Raw genomic sequence first — 19454 nt, 5'->3', positions numbered from 1 at the left:
CGAGGACAATAAACAGTTGGGAGTCTCTGGAGGAACCCTCCAGGAGACTCCCACACCACTGTTTCTCCATCTTATTGACTTACGTCACCGATGAGTACATGTGCGACAGCACACAACATTATTCTCACCTGAGACACTAGAGAACAATCCTCCCTCAGCTAGGATGAGCATAAATGGTCATAGATTTTAAATTCCCACTAAGAGATGACGTTCATAAACCTTAAGAATTATTATTCCAGAATTAGTTTTTCTAGCGCAACTGCTACATATGCAGCTCTTCCCTCAGTAAGGTGGTCTTTCTCCCATCTCCACACAGCCAAGATAAAATATACCACTCATCCACTTTATTACGCCTCTGTCTGAAGAAAACCACCATAAGCGAGACAAAAGCACGTGGGACCACCTGTCACCTGTCACATCTCCAGTGCCCAGGAACCTGACTTCCGAAGTCCCCAATCACAAACCCTTCCACAGTCACCTCAGGTAAGGCCATCCTGCTCACTGTAGGCTAAACAGGCCAGATCCAGCGAAGGTCACAGCACTGGTGCTCCCATAGTCACTTTTCTATCTCTGTCCACAAAACCTTGATGCCTTTCAACGGCGCATCACATCGTCTGTGTCTCTTACTGGTGAAGTGGTATTTATTGCGACTAGCAGAGAATTCTATTCTGCTTTGAGGTATGAATGTTGATATTTTTTCCCTCTAGGCTTTCTTTATTTAATTAAGAACATTTTTATCTTCATTTTATATAACCCCCTACAGCATGTGTAACCCCCTCCTCTTTCCCTCTATTCCTCAGCGATGCCCCTGCGAAATATGTGAATTATAGCGCGCAACAAATCACCGAGACGCGAGTCGATGAGTATACCTGGCTCCCCTCCTAGGCAAGGAAGAAGAGGTATATCTGGGTAATATATGGAGAGTCTGAGGACAGAGATCTGATACAATTCATGTTTATCGAGGGCAGCGTCCTCAAGAGCCCCTCCACCTGTGGGTTGTTCATCACAAGACTATGTGCATAGGTGTTCTCTCAGCATACAAGTTAATGTGGGCATCCGAAATTAAGCAACCTTTGCTGGCGTATATGCGCGCAGCGTTGAGATTCAGATCTTGCGAGTGTAACTGTGTATCCTCGAGGCTGCTAGTAACATCCTGGTCTCAAGCCATGTATATAAGCCTACTGCTGAAACCTGATGAGGACAAGAAAAGGTCATCTCTAATCAGCTTAAGTTGATACATATTGCTGTCTGCTTGGTGGTTTTTAAACATTATTTACACAGCTTGATGCATTAGTAGCACAACTACGACCAATGTATTCCCTTAATCTCTCTCCCCTCAATTGCGAGGAGGACATGAGACCAAGTAAGGCGCAGCCTAGTTCTGAAGAGCACGAGGAGTTCGAGACACTGAAGAGCTCAGAGCCATAGCATAAGTGTAGAGAAGGTTGAGCTTGTCTTGAAAAAAGCACAAACAAATGTATTATTTGTTTTCTGTTTGTTTTGTTATATCTAGAAGACAAGTAGGTGTTTCTGTGTACACAACCACCCAGCTGTCCTGGAAATCCCTCAGTAGCGAACCACGGCTGGCCGTCATGAACAGATCCTGAGTGCACCTTCGTGGATGAGAAAGGCACACGCCACCACACATTGTTCTTGGGAGAAGATGACTTAATCATCTTCGTTATTCCCATAGCGCACTTGACGATTGTACTTTTTTTTCAAAACTATCACGTATGATCTCGAGAGCAATGAGACAATTAACGCTGGTCGATGGGCTGGCAAGGACCCCACAGGTGCTAGCAGGAGCTATTATTGGAATTACTTCGAGTAAACACGTGAGTCTATTCGGAATCGGTAGAGGGCAATCAGTCTAGAGAGCGCACTATAGATCGTCCATCCCTGAACTTGGTGTTGGTCTCATCAGAGCCAAAACACACGCAAGTATTCTTCTCCCTGAGTGAAGAGAGAGCAGAGTGCTGCTGTCTGAGAGACCAAATGTTGAAGTTGGTTCATCAGAGTCGTCCAATAAACTTCTAAACAATTCTCATTGGTTGTCGGTTGGACATTGCGTATGTGAAGGCAAATTCCCAGCCATCGCCTCTGGCCTGAGCCCACATCATGGACTACTTGGATAATGGACCGTCCAGGCAGTCCACACATATGATTTCAACTGTGATGTGCTTGCACAGACTGTGATATGGCACTGATCTACTCTAAGGCTCTTCTGTTAATCCGGTAAGATACTTTTCGAGCACTCCAAGAAACAGCAAGTCACAATTACATTACAGTATGTAGACTGAGAGTCCATTTTTAATAGAGAGGTCTTAGTTCTTTTACATATACTACAAAACCCTAAATTTGTCCAAAATACCAGCAATGATTCTTCCTAGGATCACTTCTTTTGAAGTTTGCCTTCGAGGCATCCTGGTGAGAAATACAATAAATAATGCGACCCTCCTGCCACAAGAATGGGCGAGTGTCGCGCTATCTCAAATGATGCCCCTACACGTCACTGGCTCTGGATTGTGTTGGAAGCCAGTGTGGTCTTCGAGTGTTAACGCATGGCTTAAAAGGTTGTGTCGGATGTGGAGGCGGGCTGCAGGTGTTGCTCTGGTGCTAGGTGTGAGTCAATCATCCCAATCCATGCTTGTCCCTAAGTCCACACGCACACTGCCCATGAGAACCACGTCCCACCTCACAGCAAGAGCAACTGGTGCTTCTCTCCTATTGCTCTGGTTCGGTCAAAGGCCCAAGATGACTTTTACATAGAAACTCCTCCCCACGAACCACCCCTTCTCGCAGCATCATGCCTGCCTCCAGGCCACCAATTACTCCCACTCCATGTCACCAGACCACCAACGAATGATAATATAATAGAGCTAAACCTCTGGAAATGTAAGCCACCACCCCAATTAAACATGTTTTCCTTTATAAGAGTTCCTGTGGTCATGGTGTCTCTTCACCATAAAAAAAAAAAAAAAAAAAAAACCTAACTAAAACACCTTAATTTCATTAGTTTTCCAGTTAGAATGTCAAAATTTGGTATTACGTTTATTAATTAACCCATTGAGAATTTCATCCATGGAATACCCAGTTTACGTTTGATCATAGATCACCTCTGCAGCGTCCCTGGATGCCAGCCCACCATGACATTCCTTGCTTCCACTGGACCTCTAGATCCTCCCATTGTTTTGCGTGGAATTTTCTCCCTCCAACTCCATCCTGCATTGAGACTGTTTTTGCTCAAATGACTCCATCCTCCAATTTTCACTTGCCAGGAGAGCCGCCCCCCCTGGCGCTGATATCTGGAGCCCCCCAAGTTCTCTCTCACTATGTGTGTGGTTTCTCCCATTTCAATTATTTCTCTCCTAAACTGTATTGAAGACAACGGCGAGCTCTTACTCATGCATGGCGCCTTTGAGGGCAGTGGACATTTGCTTAGGACTACTCGTGGGTTCCCTCTGTCTCTAGTATAGATCCGCCCTAGCGTTAACGCGAGGCGTTCCATGCTGGAAGCCTATTATCCAGTCAGCATATACTGCTAGTGAGAATCATAAGGTCCTCTACCCTAGAGCCAGCAGGTGTGCAGTACGGGCCCTATGGATGCGAAACCTACGACATGGTATCTTGGCACTTGGTCTCCCAATTATGAGGGCAAGTTGATATCGACCCCTCACGAATAGCCATCCAAACCTGGCACCTAAGTGGTGTCTGAGATGTTGTGTGCTTGTGTGTTTGTAGATGTTTTGTTATTAGGTAGTTGAGATCGTGGGGCTGTGTGTGAATTGTTGTGTGGTGTGTTCGGTGCATGGATTCCACAGGGCCAGACAGCAAAATCGTTTGCGTGGAGACAAAGTTGTGGTCGCGCGGGTGATCTCACATATGCCATGAGTATTAGGCCCATGCGAGCCTGACTGGAATCCTAGAGTGTCAACACAGGGCATCTACTACCTTGCACCATCGTGGAAGAGGACCAGGGATATGCACGCGACAAGTCGTTGAAAGAGTATTCACACGGGAGATATGACAGACACTGAGCCCTGAACTGATAGATGCACCTTTTTCTAGACCGTCGCGGAACTTCGAAGTACGAGAAAAGCACATGGGCCCAAAGTGTTACAAAAGTCCTATAGGCGTGCGCATGGAGTGGGACACGAGGTGCAGCTGGCGGGGACCAGGGTGTGATTTTGGGGAGACTAGGCGCACAGCCACCTAGGGGTGGGGGCTGGCTCTCTCCCTGCTGGAGTGTGGCCCGGCGCGCCTTTCAGTGGCTCCTTCTGCGAGTCGCACTCAGCTCGCACCACAACACCTCCGCTAGCTGTTTTAACTCTCTTGTGCCTGAACGAAAACAATGCGTTTCCAACGACACCAGCTTCTGCGTCTCTTCCCAATGTGGGGAGGGGTTGGAGTCATGCCTCAGGAGACGACACTGGTCTCACAACCTGGAAAGGTTCCCCTGATACTCTTACAGTTTTCGTTCACGAAACACAATTCACTCTTCTACATGTGAGTTCTACAGACTTCGAGGGAGGTAGGATTGGTACAGATACCTTATACCGATAATGATCGGCATCCACAGAGCATTTAGTAATTTGCACTTGAGGACCATTTGAATAACTAGTGTTTTAAACTGCTCTTTATAACAACGAAGGTAAAGATCCCCAACGTCCAAGTCGCCAGTGGTGTACCTTTCTCTGTGGCCTCCTGGTCTGGGCGCAGAACTCGCTGGACAGCCTCATTTCCCTGCTTCCTGAGTGTTAGCGTACAGTCTCCGTCTGGCGAACTTCTGAGAGCGAGCAGCGTCATGAGACAGAATGACAGGAGAACACACAGTGTAAAGCATGGAGAAAGGGAATTTTATCGATATCATCATTCTAATCCTAATCTCTTAATAATGCATAGCCAGTTTGGAGGGCATGGAGCAAGAATATTTCCTCAACTGTAAAGCTCGTGTCTACACTCACAGAGGACCCAAGGACGGCACTAAAGGGTGTCCAACGCATGTGTGGTGACTTAAACCGCCCTGTAACTTCGCTCCAGGGGATCTGGTGCCCTCGTCTGGCCTCTGCGGGTACACACACACACACACACACACACACACACAATCTTACACACAACATACACACCAGGCACACGCACATCGCACCAACCCACAGCCAGTACGTCGGCCATTCATTATCCGTATTCATTCAGTTGATTGACATCTAGGCTGACATCAGCAGGTCCATAGCTCTCAGGAATAGAGATGCGATTAAGCAAAGGATGAGATGTATCATCTCTTAAAGAATAGAGTCCTTTTCCTGTCTCCAGGAGTGGGATATCTGTACTGGGCTTTTGAGGTAAGTATCTGTCTCCAAAGACTTTCTGAGGAGAGTCACATACTGAATTTCAACAGTGGGCCGCAGCCAATTCTCTCCTCCTTTCCCCACGCCCTGCTAGAAGTGGTGGCCATCCTAACTTATCACAGGTCCTCACAGCCACAGCACTACGACGAGTCTCACCTGTAGGTCGCAACTCATCACGCCACATATGGGTACACGCTGTATACCATAAACGCTTGCTGGCTGCACCTCTGGGTGCGGCGCACCTCCAGGGTAGAGCTGGGGACCTGCAAAACCACAAAAGCAGAACATCGTGGTTCCGAGAGATTGGATCGTGCCCACTAAGTGGATCGGACGGCTGGCCGAGGAAACCCATATGTAAGGGGCTCATCTCGAAGTGAGAGATCGACAAGTAGGGACGCAACAAACATAAGGGACTGCCACACAGATTTTGAGATAAAAGAAAAATAGATATCAAAAATATAACAACATTAAGAGGAGAAAAGAACAGTGTGTTTAATTGCAAGAAGTCCAAGACGTAGTTCTGGGCGACAGAACAAAAGGTCAGCGCTGCGACAGGAGTATGTCTCACACTAGAGCAGACGGTTGTAAGCTACAGGACTATAGTCAGATTATGGACGTCTTATATCACTCTTAGTCCAGACCCCAGTCATCCCCTCCCCAACTGACTTCTGATGCTACAAGTGGACATCTGTTGTGTTCGAGGGTCTGGGAGGTGAGTAGGAAACATCATACTCTTTGCGGATCTATTACACATTAAGGAAGAATGGCCACAGGAACTACTCCATCCCCCAATTCTTCCAAGGCCACTCGTTGCAGCTAGTGGACTTTTCTCAGGGGCAGGAGAGGGAAGAGCATATGTCTGGCCTGTAGAGACAGCAGCGTGGACTCCCTGTTTATCATCAAGAGCAACGCCCGTAGCCTATTCATTAGGGCTCCTTGTCACGAGATAGAGTTTCTTAACTGGGTCTTCACATTAGAGTGATACATTAATAGCTTTGAAACGGAGTCCCCTTATGAGAGACATAAGACATTACTCTCTCACACCCATCTTTTTCGGGTCGGGTGTGAGGGTTCGCAGATGGATGGGAGATCACTTGAGCCCAACGCAGTCATGGAGCGTCTCTGGCGACCATGGTGCAATCGATCCCACAGCACGCAGAGAGTCTTACAGTCTTATTACTTCCTAACTCTTAGGATGTGCCGGGATATGCAAGCCTATATAGCTTTCTTCACATTGTCATCCACTTTATTATTAATGGCTTTCCTGGACTGAGCATGTATGTCCATAATGCGCTTAGTGCACACAATGCGTTAATAAAATATTTGAATCCAGCATCTAAGAGTCAGCCATTTATCATTTATAACAACAAGACAACTTAACGTAAAAGAACAATTTGAAGAGAGAAGAGCGAGTGCCATTAAGAGATGCGGCAAGCACATTTTATTGAGCCGCATCTAGTGACGTCTTCTGAGACTTTCCTACTTTCAACAGCCCGTCTTTGGGTACTATCTTATTAATTCTTCTACATAAATTGACATAGAGTGTGTCAAGCCTGCAGAGGCAGCGTGAAGGTGAGGCATATTAAGTTGAAAAAACTTTGTATTACGATGTTGTCGTATGTTTTAAGCTATGTAAAACTAAAAGATATTATTAATTCCTACTGACATACTCGAATTTGTGATATATGTGTACAAACCCCCGGTACACACTTATGTGTATATATGGGCGCAGAATCACGACACATTTTAATTGCGCACAGATACTATTACTCATAACACCACAGGAGCAAACAGGACTTGGTACTATACCACGAGGGCCACAGCAGACACGAAAAAAACTGGGATGAGAGTATATACGGACATATGTACAAGCCGTCGGAGTGTTGTAAGGTCCTGTTGCGAGAGCGACGATTTGGCGCATTTAACACACTAGAATGTGTATAGTTCTATTTTTGTGTGATCGAAATGAAAGTTAACCCCACTCCATTCGTGTCGTAAACCTAACGAGATATAGAAAGAGTGGCAACTACCAGGGAAAGCTGTTCTATCTCTCTGTCATTTGAAATTACGCCTTATTTTGGCGCGTCACCACCTATCTCTCATTATAAGACCTACACTTAAAGGTCTTGCACGCATTGGGGCTCTCAAATAAGTGCAGCCTGTATCTCTCTCTCTAGCTCAGTGATTGTGGCACACGCAGGGTAAGACCACCGAAGTCCTTGCGTCTAATTCAACCTAAGGTCGTACATAAAGTATCAACCTCAATATTTAAGATCATGTGCTCACAGAAGAGGATGTCAATCAGACATAGTCCTGTAGCGAGCAGAATAACTTAGTTAAATCAAATAATGGATAAGAAATGTAATATTATTTATTATGTTATTATTACTAACAACATCCAAGCAGGAGATGTCTCTTGCGAGTGAGAAGACTCAAATGAATCACAACCATGCCTTAGCAACCATACTCTTGTAAAAACAACTCATTTATATATCCCCAAGATGAGTATTTTCAATGTACGGAAGCAGGAGATAGGGACCATCTAGCACAAACGAGACCCTTCAGACACATCCCAACCATATCCTAGTAGCCTTACCAACAGGAGCCAAAGTGCAGAGCCACTGACAGAGCAGAAGCACTCGTGGAAGCTCTCTCCCGCATTGAGCACTTTGAGGAGTAATGTGAGAAGGCCCTTGGAGAACTTTTTTGCAGACTAATCAATGTGCTCTTAGTCTGGCCAGCAACACTATTAGCGAGTCATCTGGTGGTTCCTATACAAGACTTTGGGGTGAGGCCAAAAGCCTTGCCTGATGACATCTCCTCATACATTTCAAATGAGAAACTTAAAGCAAAATTCAAGCTTCTCTTAGATGACTCGTTTCTCATTCTGAATGTTTCTCCTTCAAGGGTCTTGCTCTACACAGCCACTCGAATAGCTAACACGAAACAGAGCATCTAGCTCCCTAGGAAACGGCTCAAACCGTGATGACTAATTACACCCTAACAGTCCCTCACTTAATCGAATAATTCCAATATATAGCCCTGTTGATATTTTAATGTAAGATATCTTATCTGGATAAACACTTCCTTATCACTCACAAACATTCACTTCACATTTCCTCTTAAATATGTTAGGTTGAGTGTTGTGAATTTATAAATTTTCACAAATATGCGTTAGTTTAATATGAGAAGAGAGCCAAACATACCAAAGAGGGAATGAATGTTGTGCTGTTGAAGCGACGACTGCTGGAAACTCTGCTTTGTAGACCAAGGCTGGCCCGAACTCAGAATGCCACCTGCTTCTGCCTCAACCAGAGAGAGAGATTTAATCTGAGAGACACATAAAGGTGTGCGCCCCCACACTGTTCCACCTTCGCGTCCCACCTCTTCATAAAATCTTTCTATCTATTAATTTGTACTTGTTATCCTAGGAGTAGCCTTTTGTGTGTGCAGCATCTTTGATGATATGTATTAGTATCGTGGTGTATGCATGGCATAACACGCATGCGTGGCGTGTGTTTGACGTGTGTGTGCTAAAAGTGTAGTGTCTGTGTTGTGTGTGTCGTCTGTATGTGTGGTGGCTTTTATGTCGTGTGTGTGTTGAGCTAAGAGCCACTGTGTCCACCGAGGCCCATAGAACGGGAGAGGTCAGAACTCTTAGGGGTCGGAGTTTAACGCGTGGGTGAGTAATCCCAAGGGGAGCACTTTACGAGTCCCTTTGCTACCAAAGCTGTCCATTACATTGGAGCTGTATCCCAAGAGATCAAAACAGCTGTACCAGGTGAGGGAAGAAAAATCCAGGCCCTCCCTATCTGAGCATCAGATTGTCACACATGGTCCTCTTGGCGGCAAAGCCTCTTTTATTCCACTGAGCCATGGCGTCTGCCCTCCACCTACTTGGACAACTCTCTTACTGGTCTGAATCTTGGTTTCAGTCCTTTAGCAGATCAGCGCGTTCACAGGTATTGCGCACTATGAGGTCCTGGCTGGGCTAGAACAAGCTCCAGATGTCTGCCATGTCTTCCAGGTCAGTGCTTTATGCCCAGCGGAGATGTACACCCAGTCATGTCATTGTAGAATACTCGCCTCAATGATCGGCACGCTTTTTATAGGTATTCTGCCGCGGCATCCAAACTCTGGGTCTAATGCTAATGTAGAGCCTTATACACTGCACACAGTTTATCCATGGACTAGCTGTCGATGTCCGTAAATGCTATGTCTGGGTTTGCCCCTCCAGAGGGAAGAAATGGGGAGGGGTTGAGGCCCCCCACTCAGGTACATCGACTCATCTTTTTGGTCTCTATTTTATATTATAGACTGCAGGCCTAGGTCGCATTCTCACAGCGAGCCAATATAGGCACATTGATCTCAAATAGACCTTGATTCATACACCACGGTGGCCTTTGGAGACTCCTAAAGAATGGATGAGTGGGCCGTAGCTCCTACTCTTTTGCTAAACCTAACACCAATCCTGTTGGAGCCATCCTCCCCGCGGAGATAGCTTAGCCACGAGAGTCGACTCACATCACTTGGAGGTGATGAGCTAGCTTTACACTAGAGAAGCGCGATCTTCTATTGACACCCACAACTCTACCATATACGCGTGCGCAGCTGCGAGAGAGACCACCGCAAAGGCTTTTTATTGGCAATTAGAGAACAGGTGGAGCTCATCAACCAATGACAACACACACACCCAAGTCTAGGCACCAGCCAGCAACCACAGGGAAGCAGGTGGGCTTTGGGACACTGTCCTTCCTCAGAATGGAAGGCTAAGGGGCTGGCAAGACCTTGGGCCTAGCGTGGGGTTTGGGGGGGGGGACGACTTTCTGATGGCCCACTGCAGGGTGCTGGCCCCAGAATCTCCACCCCAGAAAATGGCTGTCCTGTGGTCCATCAGGTGCCCAATAGTAGACCTCTGGGGTTTTGTTGGTGGGGAGGCGGCAAAGCCGGGAGCAGGTGCTTGGGCTGTGCTGGCGTCTGGCCCGTGTGTGTCTTTGGCTGGCCTGATACTGTACAGACCCCAATTCCACCAGATAGCCCCTCACTGATGGGCCCTGCAGCTACCCCACCACAGACCTGCCCATGCACATCTGCCTTTCCATCTCACTGTGCTACACTGTGCGCCCCCCCTGAACTGGGGACACACTAGGCTTTCTGTCCCCCAGGAACTATGGAAGCCATCAGCCTGGGGCAGTTAGAGCCAGGAGCCCTCCCAGATCCTGCCTCAACAGCCTGGCTATCTGGGGCACAGCTGGGTATCCTTATTCAGGGAACATGGAGTACAGGGCACTCTTCACATGGGTCCACCCTCCCCCAGAATATCATGGGTGCAGCTGCTCTGTTCAACCCCGTAGCCTTGTGAGAAAGTGTGAACACTACCCTTCACAGTAAGAGGGGAAACTGAGGCCAGAGTGGCCTAGAAATGATCTCAGCTCCTGCCAGTTTTCTCTGTATACCAGGAATACTGGACACTGAGCTGGGCACCGGCTGTCCCTCTCAACTCAGGTTCAAAGCCATGATCGACTCATACCCCTTCCAGCAGCCAGGCTCACAGCCCCAAGCTGGATCTCATTCCCTCTTTGGGTTGGGCCTTGCTTAAGGTACAGCTTCTGCCATACAGTTGGACACTGGCCATCTCCCAGCCGTGGGCAGAGCATGTGAGAAAACAGGACCCAAGGCTGCCTGAGGAGGAGGTGGCATTGGAGTGTGGAATACAGATGCCTTCCTGGAGGAAGAGTTTGGATTTTGAGGCTGGCGTGTGGTCTACTGCAGGTTCCAGGCTGACATCAGGATCAACCTTCAGCGCTTGAGATCAACCAAACCTGGAGATACCAGCCCCTCTAAACATTACCAAATAAGTAGCCTTTGTGAGTGAAGCACGAACTGCACCACCTGCACACTCCAATCCAGACCATGAGGAGTAAGTTGCCCCATCAACCACTACTGTCTCATGAGCCCCACTTACGATGTGGTGGTGACAGACCCTTTCGCCCTCATACTAAGACTGCTAGGTAAGGGAGCTCGACTGTCTTGCCTCTCTAGTCCTCACTCTCTCTCTATATTCCCACGCGTGAAGCGTTCTGGCCGCGTATGCTAACGTTCCTCGCTACCATCCATGGGAGACGCGTTGTGTATGACAGATGTGCTAGACAGCTCGTGAATTTTGGGCACCCGAGGGTTTTCATGCCTCGATGCGCAAAAACACTTCACCTATTGTATACTACATATGCTCACTTCACGCTGCCTCTGCAAGGCTGACCACCACTCTAATTCATTGTAAGAATAATAAAGTCTACCAAAGAGGCTGAAAGAAAGCTCAACCAGTCAGGGAGGGCTCATTGGCCGCATCTCTTGCCCCAATTTTCACTGTTGTCTTGTTGTGGATTGAAATGCTGCCGAGCATATTTGCACCTGAGAGTTTAGGAACATACAGCGCTGTTCTGGAGAGACTAGCTGTAAGCACTCCCCTCCTTCCTGACCATCCATGGTGTCTAATAGCCTCTAGGCTCACTCCTGCTGAATTTGAAAGTGGTGTCACTCTCCAAGAAGTATTCGCAGGTTGGCTATGGGTATCTAGCAGCAGTGGAGGCTTTGTGCCTAGGTCAGGGACACAGGGCCGTAGGGTGGTCTTACCACAGCAGCACGCACAAGAGCACAGTTTCCCCTGAGGTGAGGGTGTACCCCATTTCCAAGGGTGCCTTTTCAGATCTTTTGAGAAGAGTGCGGCAATCACTGTTATCCACAACGAACAGGTGACATAAGTGCGCTAACAGCTTGGCAGAGCTCCCACGTGCGACCTTGCCTCAGATGAAGAGCCGGATACCAGACAAATGTTTTGCTATTTCACAGTCTTCCTGCTAATACGTCAATATCCAGCACCAATTTACCCCAGTACTAGCTACTTGTTAACACCAACACCAACACTGGTACAGAGAGGGAGGCAGATTTCTCTCCAATAGCTAGGTCACAAGCTCCAGTTCAGCAATTTGTTGACATCTTTATCAAAATCGGGCAGCCTCCTACGCCTAGTCTCATGGTATCCTAAGTACCATTTGGGGGTGGCAACGATAGGTTCCGTTGCCACACCTATGGAACCCGGCCCTAGCTCTAGGTCTGCTTTTGTTGACTCTGTAGGTCGAATACGCAGGAGGCTGACGCCACTTATGGACTTGGAAAACACATGCCATTGCCACAGTGCATGGATCTGACCTGCGAGAGGCCAGGTTTCAGTGCACTATAGTGCCAATGGAGAGATTAGGGAATGTAAATTGTGGCAGGAGTGGCTCTCCCTGGAAGCACCAGGCTTGCTTGGGCTCGCGGCTATATATGCAGGAGAGGAGAAGTAAGAAGTACAGGTTGCACTCGAGCGAGTTGGCCGTTCATTCTGCGGGCCAGTGGCTCTATCCATGGCTGTGAGCCACGATCTTTCCACTTTCAATATCTGCTGGTACAAGCGGCTTCATGGGCATAGAGGAGTGCAAAGATCTCGGCCCCCAACTGGAGCGAAGCAGTCTCCACATATCCCCACTCGGCTGGGGACGAGACAAAGGCCTTTTACAGAGAGAGTAGCTAGTTCAAGTCCTTGCTAATCGCATCTCTATTTCCTGAGAAGCTAGGAATGGAGTCAGCCTAGGATGTCTCAACCTGAAACCAGTATCCCAGGGGTCCTTATTTGAGGGCCCACCAAATGGAGCAGAACACGACGTTCCCCAGGTGCCATGGACGGGTCCTGGAGCTTCTCCAGAGATAGTGTGGGGGAAGCGTTTGGGTGGGGCGGCCCAGAGAGAAGCCAGAAAGGCATAGAGACAGATGGATATCTGGGTTGGGTGTGGGGGCAAGCAAACAGGACCGCTCAGCTATTATCCGTGATACTCAAGTGACATCTCTTCTTCCCTCAAGACCTCCTCACCCCCAAGGTTCAATAATAGTGGGTTGTTCCATCACTGCCACCTTAGTCTCATCGACGACCCGCCGTACACTGATACAGAGTACACGCTGTCAGGCTACCCACACAGGTGAACGCTGGGGAGTAGCTCCTTGGAATGGGTGTTTATTGAGCCTGGTGAGGACAGGGATCTATGACCAGCTCTGTCTCATTTCCTCCATGTCTTACCACCTGATACCTTCATGCACCCCAGGCAATCCTCCTGAGGACAAAGCCTCCCGCCTTGGCCAGTCGGAGAGCCACTCATCAGTACATTCTTGGTGAAAGACCTCAAGAATAGAAGCCAGCGCACAGTAGCCCAGCCAGCAAAGTGAATTTGGGAAGGTGTGATGGGCTAGCTATCTAACCAGTACATGCTCAGACCGCCTACCTAACTGGGCACCAGGATTCGTGGAAGTGCTGAAGCCTGCTGTAGCCCTTAGGTATCATGTGCCACATCAGCAGAAGGCACTGGAGGCTGGTTTCCTAGGACAAGTCCGCCGCCCTGGTGGCACAGTATGATACGAGACCAACCACAGGAGCCAACGCTGCTGCTGGGGCAGTCTGTGGGAGATGGCCTGCACACGCATGAAGCCTCCTCTCAGACTTATACAGCAGAAAGGCCCTGGCTCACCCTGAAGTATGGCTCATGTACCGACTCCAACTGGGGGGCGCGAGAGCCGTCAAAGAGACAAACGCCACTCGCAAGAATGGTCCTGCCCCACGCAGCTGGGCGATTTCACTTGCCTCGTGCCACTAGGTGGTGGAACCCCGAGGGTGGGCATCTGCGGGTCCATAGAGAGCTTGAGCAGTCAGAATCACTAGGCTACTCAGAGCCGACCCATCCTCCGGACCTGCACAGCGCCTTCTGTGCATCTGAGTTGAGACACGGGCAACTCGTGGCGATAGGCTGATTTGGGTAATCAAGACCCAGGAGACGTAAGCATGTTTGACTCTGTACCATTGATAGTTCCGACCGAGCCGGACCAGCAGGTGGGTAGGCCTTGCAGGGTGCCATCAGGATAGTCCACAGGCTCTGCCTCACAGAGCCCTGCTCTGACTCCTGTTTGGAATACTCACCACTGCAAGTTACTAGGGAGTCTCTAGCCATAGGTCATTTTCTTTTTTTTTTTGTCCAGTGGAGACGAACGACACGCGCATGCAGGCACAAGACCAGCTACATACGAGGACAGTAGAATTTATCACTATTTAAAGATGAGCCTCTCAGCGGGGCGTTTGGCTTGGCTACACACAGCTTCTCTCTGTGGTTATCTCTGAGAGAAAGGATGGCAGACCGGGAAGTTGTTAGGACTACCTGAATGGCTTTAGGAGAGCAGCTTGTTCTACAGCCCTGCCCTCACCACTCTCGAAGGCTCAGTGGGATCAGAAGGAGCACTAGAGCAGGCTTGTCATGGTCTAGCTGGGAGTAAGGAATGCGTTGGCGACCGATCCAACGAAGTGTAGGTCAACATAGGACCACGCCTAACATTGGTAGCAGGATCCTTTCAGGACGATCCGGACGTAGTCGTGGAGGTGCTAGTGGTTGTCCAATTCTGATGCCGTATCCATTCAGGCTTCCACCAGGCAACTAGAGAGAGGCTCAGGATGGCATGGTTGCATGTCACCACCCAGCTGGCCCGCATGCTCTGATAGTGGGGCTTGAACATGAGTCAAGGACTCCAGGCAGCTCTGGACAGCAGTCAGCGTCCCCTCTCCGAGCACGAGTGAACGATCGCGGCTCTGGGTAGGTCGGCTCGCAACACTTAAGGACCCAGCAGCAGACCTTGTGGTCGTTTCTCAACAGCCACAACCCGCTTACATTACTTAGGAGCGGCCGTCCTGTACCACTCGAAGTCCCGGCTGGCCCCCAGACAGTTCACACCCTGAAGGTGTGTGCATATTGGGGCGCATAAGTCACATTTGTCTGTTTATTGCTGCACAAAAACACTAATATACCTCAGGTGAGCTATGCTTAGGCCGGGAAGGTCACATCTGTGACCAGGGGAATCCCATGGGAGTCCTCTAGTCGCAGGCACAGAAGCTCCCAGGATCTAGACACTTGAAGCCCTTAGACTATCACACATCATGGTCTGGCTCAGGGCTGTGCTATATGGGAGAGGTTGACTAGAGTCCCTATTAGCTGGTCTTGTGCTGGTTTACTCACACATCTGGGGTATGCCTCCATGAAGTTATAGCAGAACAAGTCGCGATGGACAATGAGCCCAAGGCAGGTTGCGGCAAGCACTCTCTCACGCTAAGAATCACACTCATTCAGGCTCATAGAATCATGCGCAAGTGCTTGGTCCTTGATTCTAGGCATCAGAGGGGGAAGGAGTGTCCAACCAGGCAACCAGAGGAGACTCAGACTCGGATGGCTTAACTGAGCACAGAGAGCCTGATTTCTCACAGGATGACGCACTCCAACTATGCAGTCAGTAGTCCAGACAGCTCTTCGTTGTAAGCACGACTGCGACGTGACGTGAGCCTTATTCCACACACTGATCTCAGTTGGAGCCGCGGCTCGCATGGTATGACGCACGAGCACAGCAGAGGATGACCGTACCGGTACCCTGCTTCATGACCTACCCGATTCTATAGAATGAGAGCTCCACCATGCATTGGGAGAAGAGCCCAGGACCTCAGGCCTCCGCCGGACGGGACAATCTCACTATTACGCTCAGCTAGTCTCGAGCATCTAGAAGGCAAAGGACCAGGATGGGGAGTCGGAGGACCTAAGGGGACCTCCTTTCGTACTCGCCATAGCAACAGTTAGACATGAGAGCCCCAGCGCAGTTCCCATGTCTCCAAAGAGCTCCCCGATCCACCAATTGCACATAGTTACGTCGTTGTCCTGGACACTATCAGCCCGTCTTTCCTGCATGGTCTTCAGGGAGGATATGGCAAGTTGGTTCATCCACTGATGCGCTGACATAAGATATACTTGGGCAGCCTCTTTCTAATAAATTAGTGCCATGTTGCTCATCCTCTGAAGGACTGTCAAGTACCTACCACGCACACACTCTTTCCTCTTGGTGTTCTTCCTTAAGCACTTCAGTGCTTTCTTAGGGGCTCCACTGTGCTCTCTGAATAATAAGCACAGTGCATACGTGATCTTATGCGAGCAGCTAGGAACTTCACTCATCCTCCTCGAGGCGACACACTGGCCCGCGCGACGAAAGCTCTCATGGCGTGAAAACCCAGGCGTATCATTTCCTTCTACCACGTCAGTTTTGGATGTGCAGAGGGGAACGCTGACTAAGGGTAAGGGAGCCGCTGAGCGCTCATCTGCGAAAGGTTAGTCGGGGTTAGGCAATGGCTGAACACCAAATGGCTCAGCCAGACCCCACAGTCTCCACTGGAAAGACTACCCATCCCAGAGGTAACATTCTGGCCACTACTCCCCAGACTACCCGCGTGCATCGCGAGGACAGCCTAATGAGCCCCATGGCTTATAATTACAAGAGGGCTAAAATAGACGTCTGAGGAGTGGATAGGCACTACTACTGCATCAGAGCGCAGTCATTCATCAATTCTCCTGGAATATTAAATCTGATCATAGAGTATCTCAGCTGTGTGGAACGCGCTGTCAGAAATTCAGAATATAGGGCAATGACTTGAGGGGAGAACTGCCAATCGCCTGTGAGATCACAGCAAATACACTCTATCACTTTATATGTTCTCTCTATACCTAAGGCCGCGAAGACAGCTTGGCGTGAGACGCACCTGTCTGGCTATACATGACCTCCAGAGACTGCCATAACTGCTAGATTGCTATATCGGTGGACTCTGGCTGTATCTTGTGACAGGAGTATGGTAATAGTTCCTCTATAATAGAAATATAGCGGCATCGCTGGGATTCTGTCGTCGCTTCTTATGACTACAGGGACCATTTGTGTCCGAGCTCCACTGTAGTGCCGCGGGAGCACTTAAAAGAAGAGAAAGCAGCTGGATCTGGAGTGCACAGGAGCGAGCTTAGGGCCAGGAAGGGAAAAAAGAACGAGGAGAATGCTGCGGGTGACACACGTTAAGATCAAACAGCCCTGAGTCAGGAGGACGGGGGAGAGTGACCCCTCGGCAGGACATGCGAAGCATAAAGGCAACTGGATTGGTAGACATTACTCATATCTTAGGCACAATAGCCCTAGCACCACAGCTAGCGTTGGCCAAACGGAGAGCCCTCTGAAGATTAATAAGAAATGGGTTAATTTAAGAATGTAGAACTAGGTAACAAGAGACTGCCACAGCATACTGGCTGTTGTTGGGCATAGAAGTGGCTAATACCCAAGTATTTCGTAATTTGCATAGGATTGGCGCGAAATGACCCTGACCCTAAGCGTTCCGAGCGTGACCTCAGGGTGGAAGACACTACCAGCACTGAACATGGAGACAGTCAGAATCTACACGTCTAGCACCACACTAGGGCGGTTTTTCTCGCTATCCGTTCAGCAGCATATTGGCTCATCTCATTGGCGACATCCAAAAAATAAGCCACTCTTTAGGCAAGCCCAATTCCTACTTAGGACTTCAGTTGAGTGAGGCCCTTCTCAAAGGGTCTCGCAGCCAGGAGACTTTAGCTCAGCAAAGCATGCTGCGCCCCTACACGCGCTAGAATGGCACAGAGGACGTGATCCCTCTCTGAACAACACACATCAGTCCTCTCCTCATCTCACAGTCCCGTTCAGAGCTGCCTATGTCCGCTCTCCACAGTTGAACGTCATCAAAACATCTAATAATGGGACCCGGGCTGGGGCTAGCGAGCTGGAGCACTTGAGACTAGAGAGCCCAGTGAAAGAGAACACAGTATTACAATCACTAGGCCTCGTCGTCTTGTGTGCGACACATGAGGTAACAGGTTTCAATCTATGAGAGAGTGGAGAGAAGCATGTGGTTCAGGAAAGAGGAATCTGGTGCCCAGGACAGTATACTGCATCACAGTGGGTTCGAGCCTATCTAGACCAAGATCACGTATATTAGACAAAAGGCCTCAGCATTCCACCTCAAAATACATTTACGTATCACCTAAGCAGTCAGCAAAACCACAGCTGTGACGTAGCGGGAGATTCGAGCTAAAATGAACCTCAGTATGAGTGGGTTAGGTCGATGTCATCAGAGCATGAGAGGAAAATCAGCAATTATATAAATATTGTAGCAGCAGTAGCGTGAGGAAGGGATGAAGAAATAGTGCCCGACTTGCGTCTTTAAAAGCATTCATGCTCCTAGATGACGAGTTACAAACTGGAGATTTCATGGACAAGATATACGAGGACAAGTGGGATGAATTCAAGCATCTGAGAAACCATAGAGTGTAAAGGAGAAACTGCCATTGAGATGAGATAGATAAGGTGCGTTGTGGTAGAAAAATGGGAGGAAAATGGCTGGGAAGTTGGAGGGTTAGTGAGATGAAGAAAGGAAGGCAAGTGGGAGAGGGTGGAGGATGTGACAGTTCCATCTTCGAGTTTCTTTTTAATTATGCATAGGTAATATCATCTCTAGGGGCTGGTATCTTATCCTTCGCCATGGGTGCCTCACACTGAATGGGGCGTAACGATCCTGAATGAGAGAGAGGCCGCAGCCAAGCGAGTAAGTAAGTGAAGGCTCACAGAGCGCGAGTTAAGGCACTGCACTAGAGAGAGGGGAGCCGGCAGTGCTCTTGCGGGCAGAGGAAGGCACTTGCCTCCAGGAATCCGCCAATTTCAGGTGGCGTTAGCAACTGACACAGCTCTACATACTTATAGGAGTGGTTGAAGCTGCATCCAGCGTTGCATGATAGAAAGGGGGCCAGGTTGGCGTGGTCAGCGAGATCACCCGGTAGTCTCACATGTAGAAGATAGGGCAGATATGCCACCACACGAAGGCATCCGTCTAGCCATCCACCCTCACATGTCTAGACATGTGACCTTTTTAAAATGGACACTTAGAGCATATGCAAGACTCATAGTCCCAAGACTTGCGGCTGACCGTGCTTTTTGGCACAGATCTCTATCTTTTCACAACCAGCTGTTTTAAAGGTCTTGGTCTTGTGTGGCACCTTGAATGAGCTACAATGATGTTTTTTGAGTTATGTAAAGAAGTGTTTCTCGAGAGAGCGTGCCTTGATGTATGGTCGTGCACATGGATGGTGTATTGGTACTCCCAGAGTTCCAGAAGATGGTCGCATCAGTTGCGGACGCTGGCGAGAGCTGGGA

Source organism: Peromyscus leucopus, chromosome 23 (assembly GCF_004664715.2).
Source record: "Peromyscus leucopus breed LL Stock chromosome 23, UCI_PerLeu_2.1, whole genome shotgun sequence".
Lineage (NCBI taxonomy): Eukaryota > Metazoa > Chordata > Mammalia > Rodentia > Cricetidae > Peromyscus > Peromyscus leucopus.
The sequence above is the reverse complement of the archived record's forward strand: the minus strand, read 5'-3'. Positions refer to the sequence as shown.